The sequence below is a fragment of the Diospyros lotus genome, chromosome 2 (genome assembly GCF_014633365.1).
Source record: "Diospyros lotus cultivar Yz01 chromosome 2, ASM1463336v1, whole genome shotgun sequence".
NCBI classification, from domain to species: domain Eukaryota; kingdom Viridiplantae; phylum Streptophyta; class Magnoliopsida; order Ericales; family Ebenaceae; genus Diospyros; species Diospyros lotus.
In genome coordinates, this window is record NC_068339.1 from 33,416,540 (window position 1) to 33,427,567 (window position 11,028).

Sequence of the window (11,028 nt, forward strand, 5' to 3'; positions counted from 1 at the left end):
GAAAAATAGCCTCTCAAAGATAAAGCATATACTCTCTATGGATGGGTTTCTACTCTAGCAAAAATGAGAGAGGAAGAGGTAATCATTGGGAGCAATGATTGAGGGCTCTTATGCTCTAGAATGAGACAAAGAAACAAGCCTAAGGATGTGAGAAAACAAAGCTCAGCTGTCACTTCTCATTCAGCACAAAACATAAACCTTATATATTCCCAAATCTAGAAACCCTAAGGTATCTCCATAAACCCTAGCTGCCCAAATCCTCCACAACAGACAAACGACATGGAGGACAAGCTGGGGAATAAGAGGGAGACCAGAAGGAAGCATGTTGTCCTCTTTTCGTCTGCCCTTGCCATGTGGCTCGCCTTTCATTACACAAAACAATAAATCTATCGTGCAAGTGTTTAGCAACTTCGACATAAACTGTCGGTAGTTTCCTTACATGTCAAAGGAAACTGTTGACAGTTCCTTTGAAACTATCGACAGTTTTGGCCCTTATTTCCAAACTTTGGTTTATTGCATCTAGGCCCACTATTAACTCTTAATAGCACTTTTCACTATCTCATAATGACACTAAGGTCCTCGTTATCTCATAACAACATGCCCATCAACTCTTGATGATTGCTCCTCAATTATTAATCATTTAAACTTAGCCCATTAACTCTTAACAATAAATGTTATTAACTATTAATGATGGTTTCAGCCTTAATCACTTAGTCAACCATAACACCTAAATATACGTGTGACTTTCTAGGTTCACTATTAAGTAGCAATTGAGACACGTCAACCCCTTTGGTCTATAACAAGGATCTCTCCATCTCCTCGATGTACCCTGAAAAACCCTGAGTGACAACTAGTATTATGTCAATGAGATCCTACTAGTAATAAAGTCTTACTTCATAATAGAACCTATTTGGACTTTTGATTTTTGTGTATTTTAATCCCTCCATCAGTTATCATCCCGATTGAGTAAGAGTCATAGACTGATCAAACTCACTAACTCATCTCAGTGTGGTGAAATTGGGATAACACATCGAAACTCTTTTTAATATTGGAACACTTTCCAATCAAGTGTACCGAGCCAGGGGTTTCTACAATCAAGACCACCACTGATCATATAGGATGTTCACCTCATGCCGGAGGTCGATGGATCCCATTAGTAATCACCTGTCTCCACATGCCACTACATAGGGACCACACAATACATATTCCACCCGTTAATCGAATAGTTCTAATAATAGCAAATCCCTATCACCGACATATGAGACAACTGTGTTGCCTCCGGTTAAAGAACCAATAACACAATCGAAGCCTATGATAAACCATAGATCCTCTCAGCCATGTGATCCATCACGTGCGTCACATTCAATAAGTGTTCCATTAACACCTACTCACACGTATATTATATCCATCTCATGGATTATGGCATGCAACTCACCATCATTTATCATTAACATCTCATACTATAACAACTCGTTAGAGGGCCCAGTATTTAATTAGAATTATTTACTTAATTAGTGAGGTATTTAATTAAGAGAATTTGCCATTTAATTTTAATGTGGCAATTTAGAATATTTTTAGATGAGAAAATAGCATTTAATTATATTTCCTTATTAAATGCAAGGGCATGAAAGTATGTAGAGATTTAAATAATAATTAGAATTTAATTATTATTAAGAGTTTGTGTTCTTGAGGGAAACCGAGCGTGTGTGAGAATTGAAAGTAAATAGGAGAAGGTTTTGCGAGTCTCCAAGTTATAATGGGAATAAGATGGGCTTGGGGTTATCTATATATATATATATAATTGACCATAGCCATAGTTTTCACGCCGCAAGAACAGAGAGCAAGAGCCAACAGTGGGTTCAATTCTTTGCTTAGGAAGATTTCTGGTTGCAGTCATCGATTCGATCGATCAGAGAGATTAAGGAAAGTTCTTCTCCTTGTAATCCTTTCTTACGTGAGTATATTAGCACTCAATCTCAATTATTCCAGATTGTTTATCAAGTTGTATCAGTTACAATTTCAGATACATATACATATATATATACAATTATAGTGAGTTCAAGTTAATGCATGCATGATTGCTTCCAGCGATTCTTATCAATATTATTGTTGAATCATTCATAAGTTGTTTGGAATCAATTGGGATTTGTTTTCCCAAGATTTTATTCGGAATGGTGTAGTTTCGATTAAGTTTGAATCAAGATTCAGTCTCTATGTTCGTTCGTTTCTGGGTTATCAGGTTGCAAACATCCAGATAGGTTCCCTCCTATCCGAATAGATTTTTCAGAGCATGTGAGTAGCATCCGGATAGGTTAGAGGCTATCCGAATGGTTCAAAAAGATTTATGTCAATGACGTCCGGATAGATTTTGTTCATATCCGGATGGTCCAGTGGTATCCGGATGCTTCATTTTTGTATCCAGATATGTCCAGTAGTGATTGTGAGTAGTATCTGGATGCTTAGAGTCGTATTCGGATGTGTCTAAGTTATCTGTGAGTGATATACGGATGCTTTGCATCGTATTCGGATGAGTCTAAGGCTTTTCGAGAGTGATATCGGAATACCTTGTGTTGTATCCGAATGTGCCAAATATGTTTGTGTCTCAAATCCGGATGGGTCTTTGCACTACACATCCGGATGTCTCTCACAACCCAACCAAAGTTTCATGTGTCTTGTATCTGAATGGGTCCTTACTCATCCGGATGTCTCTCACAATCCCATTCAATTCATGTGTCTCATATCCGGATAGGTGAAATTCATATCCCAATGGGTCTAGGGTGTATAACACTCACACCGAAATTCCATCTTTTCTCCTATTTGGTTCCATTATCTTCAAAACCCCAAAGTTAAGTGTGCTCGGGTTGGGGTAATTTTATGATGGGTGACCCCCCCAGGAAGTCTTCAAGTTGCAATAAATAAATCATTAAATAATTAAATAAATGTTAAAAAATATTGCAATTCAAGAGAAAACACGAGTAAATCTTTATATTCCAAAATATTAGATCAGATTACATGTTTAGCATTTAATTCGACATGATCAGCATTATTTTGTAAGTTTATGTGCATACATCTTGGTATGAGCATTGAGCATGATTTTCTATGGAGCACTACATATTGTGTGCTAGCATGTATATGAGCATTACATTATGCACGCCAGGCGGCTAGTCCGCAGGGATCCCACCAGTTTCAGTTTCAGTTTGTGTGTCGCTCGCCTGATGTCGACCAGAGAGCTAGAGGTATATTGCCCACAGTATGTGCTTACAGTTTTTATGTTTACAGGACTCAGATCAGTCAGTTATGTATTACAGTTATGTGAGCCTACGTGCCAAAGTTGCATACCTACATTTAGTCTATAGATTACATGCATTACATCTTGTAAATGCAATCTAGTGATTTTTATATCTCTCAGTACAAGTTCAGTAAGTATTTTATCAGTATCGATATTTTTCAATTCAGCTTCAGTTATTCTTTCCAGTTTATTACTTACTGAGCTTTGTAGCTCACCTTGTACTCTTCACCATTCCAAGTCCTAGCGAGGGAGTACCAGATGTGGGGCCTAGCAGTAGTGTCCAGTAGTGTGTGTACGTGGAGCCATTCAAGACAAAAGATGTCTGGGAGTTGTTAGTTTTTTAGTTGGTGTCTTATCAATTTAGGTTTATTTTACATTTCAGTTTACGAATTTTCCCTTAGATGTAGTTTATGGTTTTCAGTTGATGTTGACTCCGAGTTTTATTTCAATTGATTGAGATATTTATTTTTGGGGTATCAGATTGCAGTTTATCAGTTAGTTTATTTTATATTCCCCGTAGCACCTCTTCTCGAGCAGATCTAGGAGAAGGGGTGGTACACATACTAATCAAAGGTAGCATCTCATGTGCTAATCTGTACTCGACTAATCATAGTCCCAATCTGAGAAGTCTAAGGACTGAAAAATATCATTAAGATATCCTTATCACAAAGGTCAATTGTCACATATTCTTAGGACTTAAGAATAAGACCTTCAATAGGAAATCTAAAGACTCATTCATATATAATGATTAGAGAGTTATGAATAAAGATATGATCTCAAATATGAAAACACATTTTGTCATATATATATACATATTGCAAGAATTACATTATTCGTCCCATAATTATAAATGCTAGATACTATCTAAATCTAGCATTAGGGTACCAACATTAACAGATAGATCATATGGCTGAGAGGGTCCATGATCTATCACAAGCTATGATTATTTTATTAGTTCTTAGATTGAAGGCGACATAGTTGTCTTGTATGTCGATGACTAAGATTTTCCTTTGATAAGAACCATCTAGTTACAAGGTGGGAGATGCACTATGTGGTCTTTGTACAATGGCATATGAAGACAGGTGATTGCTAATGGGATCTGTCGACCTCCAGTGTGAGGTTAACATCCTATGTAATTAGTGGTGGTTGTGATTGAATGAATCTCTGGCTGGAGTACACTTGATTGGTAAGTGTTTACAATGTCGAAAAGAGTTTCAATGTGTCATCTTGATCACACCACACTAGATCTTGGCATAGCTATCGAGTTAGTGAGTTTGATTAGTCCATAACTCTCACTCGATCGGGATGTTAGTCGATAGAGGGATTATAGTACACGACATAATGCTAGTTATTACTCATGGTCTTTCAAGGTACATCAGGAAGATGGAGAGATCCCTGTTGTAAAATAAAATGGTTGGTCGACATCAAAGAGTTTGGCATATCCTGATTGCTACTTAGTAGTGAACCTAGAAGGTCACACGCATATCTAATGACTGAGTGATATAAAGCTGTAATTAATTATTGTCATTAAGAGTTAATGGTGCACTGTTAAGAGTTAACAGATCGGGTTCGAAATTAATTGGAGCAACTATCAAGAGTTGACAGGTATGCCGTTAAGAGTTAATGAGGGCCTCTGTTTCATCATGAGATGATGAAAAGGTCATTAAGAGTTAATGACGGGCCTAAATGCAATTTGCAAAAACTTGGTGCAAAGAGACTGAAATGGTCGACAGACCTTGGAGGATGTCTATTGTCCAATGGCTGAAATCGATCTATAGTTTGCTTAGAACTATCAACTGTTTCCAACAAAGAAGGTCACAATTCTGCACGATTTCTGTGTCTTAAGGATGAGACGAGATGATGGCCTACATCATTTGATGCTTTGGCTGGTCTCCCTTTTATCCCCCCTCTCTCTCTCCTCGTCATTTGTCTATTATATGGATGATGATAATGTTGGTCCCTTAAGATATGACTACTCAAGAAATGGGTGAATTGAGTGATTAAAATTTTACACAATATTAATAAATATTCTTGATTAATGATTTTATTTAAGAATATATATTTGATAAATATAATAAATTATCTTTAAGATTAATAATTAATGCAAGCCACAAGATATAATAAGAATAAATAAAATGAGACACAAGACAATTTATAGTGGTTTGGTGTTTCTACACACTTAGTCTACTCTCCCAAGGTCTAACCACCCTTGATGTACCACTAAAACAATTTCACTAAGATTTTCACACTAGCTCACCATGGAAATTAGATACACACCTAAATTACAACAAGTTCTAGGCAACTACTACACCAAGGTTTCCATCCTAGCTTATCTTAAAAACTAGATTCACTTAGATTTTAACTGTTCTAACAAATCTATAGAATCTTTAATGATAATTTAAATGTTTACAAATAATTTTTCTACACTTGGACACAAATAAGCAATTAAGCACAAATTATATAAGACAATAATATTTAAACAAAATAAATAAACTTTGTGACCACTAAGAAATTTAAAGTAGACTTGAAAATCTTTTTCTCCTCTTGCCTTGTGACTCTTCAGTTGATGTACAATATTACTTTGTGAGCCTCGGATTGCTTGGATGAAAACTTGAGAGCAATTGGGATCTTTCGAGTGCTTTGGATTTGTAATGGAAGCACCTGGATCTGTGAAAAATGAGATTGGGGGTATTTATAGGCTTTTGAGGCACTATTTCAAATAATCATTTTTCTTACCGTTAGGCTGAGGGTCGACCTTCCAAAGGAGAAGGGTCAACCTTTGCTTGAATTTGCAACAGTCAAAAATTTGACTGTTGGGCCAAGGGTCGACCTTCCATATACCAAGGGTTGACCTCCAAGGCTTTAAGGGTCAACTTTCTGGCATCCAAAGAGTCAACCTTCTAGATTTCAAGGATCGACTTTCATGCACATTGAGAGTCAACTTTTAAGGCATTAAAGGTCGACTTTCTAGTCCAATTTTTGAGAAAAATATTTTTTATGCATATTAAAATTTCCTAAAAAATAATTTTAATCAAAAATAGTATTTTTGCTAATACATATACTATGAAAAAATATTTTATAAATTAATCAAAACTAATTCGGTATTATAATTAATATATTTAAGGAAAATACTCTTTTTGTTAATTACTAAAAATACTACAATTTATATATTAAAAAAAATATTTTTATTAATCATTAAAACTAAATTACTATAAGCAAGTTGGCTCAACAAATGATCGCAATTATGATTCTTTGCATGAATGTTGTTGACGCAGTTTGGGCAAAGCCTACGTCTACGATTTTGTTTGCATAGTTCGAGCTGGCCTATGTCCAAGATTTTTTTTTATTTTTTTTTTTTGCGTGGTTCGGGATAGACTACGTCCTAGATAAAAGTATCAAAATACTAGAATACCAAAATTTTATTTACACAATTCGACATACCTTGCCTACATCAGCAATAAGGATATTAGAATTTTTAAGCGGTTCGATGCATCTTGCCTATGTTTGCAACAAAAGTGTTCAAATGCCGAAATACTAGAATGCCAGAATATCGATGTGTCAAGATTTTGTTTGGGCAATTTGACACTTCCCGCTTATGTCCATAACTAAAGGATACCTATATGAATATTTTGTTTTCGCAATTCGGTGTTTGGCCTACATCTACAATTAAATAACCATATATGTGTCCCAAAGGCAATACCTATGGATACTCCAAGAGGCAACTAGGAATTCTTCAGAGAAATGCACTGTATAAGTGCTTGAAAAGATAACCGTATGGAAAGATGACCATAGACACTTATCCATGGATGCTCGGGAAGACGATCATATAGGTGTTTCATGAGAAGATGACCCATGAGTGCTTTTACGAGTAGGCAATCCATGAATGGATAAGGAGATAACCATAGGCAAATGAGAAGGAAATCATGGTCATGCAAGAAGGTGATATACAGGTGCCTAAGTAGATAACCATGGATGCTTGAGAAGATAGCCATGCATAAGTATCTCATGAGAAGATGGCCATGTATAGAGGCTTGAAAAGGTAGTTGCAAATGCTTTCACAAGAAAATGATCAATGAATATCTCATGTATAGATATTTTTGTTAATGCGGTTTAGGATATCTCACCTACGTCTGCTATTTACAAAGCCTTTACATTGAAATTATGTCTTCAAGTGCCCTTGACCTTCTCCAATGACTGCAACTAGGTGTTGAGATCTAACCACTGATGGTCGAGAATGAACTTATCAAGGTTGCAGGTTGCCCTTGTAAACCAAGTGTTCCATCTAATTTTTCAAGGCGTGATATTCCTTGGTCGAATGATCAAGGCCTCTATGGAATTTGCAAAAATAGTTAGGGTTTTTCCCTCGAGATTTATCAGGAGGAAAGAGTTAAACTAAACCTGTATGCACCACAATAGAAAGCATTTCGTCGAGAGATCTTGAGAGAGGTGTGATGGTGTAATACTTCACTTTATTATTTCTTTCAACCTTAATCTTTGCTTTAGGCTAACTAGAGCTTACATTGGCAGACCTCTTTCTTTTGCTTCTTTCTTTTTCATTGGAAAAGCTACACCCCTCAAGTATCTCTGCTCATATGACAAATTGGTTAGTGCATGGCGCATAGTAGAAGGCTAGTTGATGCTGGTTGAATGCCAGACACCCCCTCAATGGGTTAGGGGTAATCCTTTGTAAAAACTCTCGTCCTAACTGGTCGTGTGAAGAAATGGACCCTTCGGGAAAAATATGGTCTAATGGGATCGATAGAAGTGTGCGGCGCAATGCAATGTCATCCCATTTATTGTACTAAATGGAATTTCGTCTCCCAAAACATAAGGGCAACTTCAGGGATCCAAATCTTAGAGAAAGCAATTGCTCTAGCAAGCCACCCTTGAAATTTTTTTCTTTCCTAACGGGCATTGTTATAGGTAAAGAAGATTTTCTCCCACTTAAGGATCTTGGGAACTTAGAGGGCTCTATAAGGCACCTTCTTGTCTTCGCCTCCTCGTGTATCCTTCAGGTGGAATCACATGAGAAGGTAGTTGTGAAATGTCCTCGAGCACTTTTGAGTTCTCTTCATAGCTTCTTTTCAATTCATCATAACTCCCTTTGAGTTATTAGTATTCCATGAGGGAAATGGTATGCAGCCTTATTCCTTCTAAAGGTCTCAATATTCTCGTTGGGATTTGAGCGAAATATGATCTAGAATGATGTTTCTTTGACTTGGGACATCTTCTTTGATTTGATGTCAGGGGGACTTTTCTAGGGGAGTTGTCTAGGAGGACCCATGGACTAACCCTCGGCTTGCCAAGTGTGAGCTCGGGAGGACTAGTTATGTGGCTGATTAAGAGTGGTCCCATAAAGCTTGTGCAATGGTGCTTTTTGGGAGAAGCCATGAGTTTTTTTAGAGGACTTGATTCGATTCTGGGGGGTTTATTCCCTCTATTATGATGATAACCCACATAGGTAGATCATGTTTTGACTTTTTGCTAGTTTCCCACAAACGGTATGTAACACCTTGTGTTACCGGTGTTAAAGGAAGGAAAGAAAATTTCGTAAATACTCTTCGAGAAATAAGTGAGGAATGAGGTGATAAATGGCTAAATTGATGGCAAAAAATGTCTTGAAACTTGGATGTGTAGGAAAGTGGGCATGAGATTGGCGAGCATCTCGAGCCAAGGTTAATGACACTAAACGTAATCAGACTAGGAAATTATTTCTGTATAAGTTTGAATTATGGCCAAAAACTGAATGTTCATGAGGGACATCCAAGGGGGTCTAAAGGTGTAATATCCCAGATTTTCTAAAGGACTTAAGAGTAATTTTAACTTGAGTCATAGGTGAAATTATCAAAAGATTAAAGACTCAAGTAAAATTTCTTACAATTATCAGTACCGAATCGACTATAGGGAATGCTTCAGAGTGTAAATGTCTAAGAAAAATTATATGATCTTAATGAGTGTTCTGAGATAGAATTTATGATATTAAAATAAATTGAGATCAAGACAGTTTTCGGTACAATTTTGATTCAGGCTGAAAAATCGAATCATCATAGGGGACTCCCAAGAAGTCAACGGAACCCTAAAGAGGCTTTGATTTTTTGGAAGGATCAACTTTGAAGTAGTTTCAAGATGAAACAAAGGTCCCGTGAGGGCGCAAGGACGAAATCTTCATTATCGAGCAAACTTCGAGTTATTAATTGTGGATTTCCAGTATTGTAATGCAAATTAATTTGATATTATAGGGTATAATTGTAATTAAAGAATTACCTAAGTAAAATAGAAATGGAATTGGAGTTTAAATGTGTAATTTTCTTATTATTATGATGTAATATATATTTATATATATATATGTATGGGCGTGGCAGTGTGCGCGTGGGAGGCCATGCCTCTACAATTTGAAAGCCATACCCTGCAATGTTATGGCTGTAATGGAGTGATGTTTACACAATGAGGGATAGTTTAAGGGATGGCCAAAGTAGTTGAGGTGGTGGGCTTCGGCTATAAAAAAGGAAGGGAAAAGAGAATGGGAGCAAGCAGAGGGTTGAGAGATGCGAGAGAGAGAGAGAGAGAGAGAGAGAGAGCCAAAGCTTGGGTTGGGCAATTCGAGAGAAGCAAGAGAGAGAGATTGAGAGAGTGAGATAGACAGCCAATCATGGATGGTGGATGAAGAAAGCAATCAATGGCGGTCATGGTCACGAGCAGCAAGCCGCGAACAGCGGCTAGGCGATGGCGCACTAACGGAGCAACAGCAACTAGCAAAGGCAAGTAGGGGGCAACCGGCGGTTGCGTTGTGGCCAGCGTGACCGGTGGTGGTGGCCGACGGACGAGCGAAGAATGGCCGGCGAAGCTAGGCCTGGCGTAGGCAACATGCGCAAGAGGCAGAAAAGAAGAAGGAAGAAAGGAGAAGAAGAAAAGAAAAGAAAAGGAAAAAAGGAAAAGAAAAGAAAAGGAAGAAAAATATGAAAAAATATGGAAAAATCTCCAAAAATTCTAGGAATTAATTTGGGATTTGAGAAGCATGCCCTAGGCCAAGAAATTATCAAGGCACTCGTTTCAAGGTCATGGAATGCATACTGAGGAACCCTGAGAAGCTAAGTTAAGGTGAGTAAAATTTCTCACAAAATCAGGAAAGTTATTTTATGAATTGTTATAGAGAAATATTTGAGAAATATTTAGTTTGGATTTATTAAGGAAAAATAGTAAGAAATAGAGGAAAGTATGAGAAAATTAGGAAAAAATATAATATTGATATTCTTAAATAAATATAATGGCCAAGGAATGTTGAAGTTTCGAATTGAGTCAATTAAAAGGCTGGCACAAGAATCAAGATATTTTGAGTTACGTTTGAGGTAAGTGATTCTACCCTAAACCCGATTTTATATAAATGGTTTATTATGTTGTCATGTTTTGATGTAAATATGTCATGTAAATTGCATGTACATGTATTGATAATGAAATGTGCATATGTACATGTTGATATTATTGATCATGCATTGCATAAGGGTTTGAGAGTATGAGCCGGGATCGCTACTCTTCCAAGACTACACCCATACACCCCAACATGTTGTAGGAAGTCGTAAAACTGGGGAATAGCATTATGAAAGGTCTTAGGGTATTTATAGACCTTGTGACTCGGATATGTGACACGCATGCACGAGGGACGAAGTGCTTTCTTGGCCATAAGACACAACGTTGTCTCGGAATTAATCTTGGAAGAGGGTCTTCATGAGAAATCCCATAAA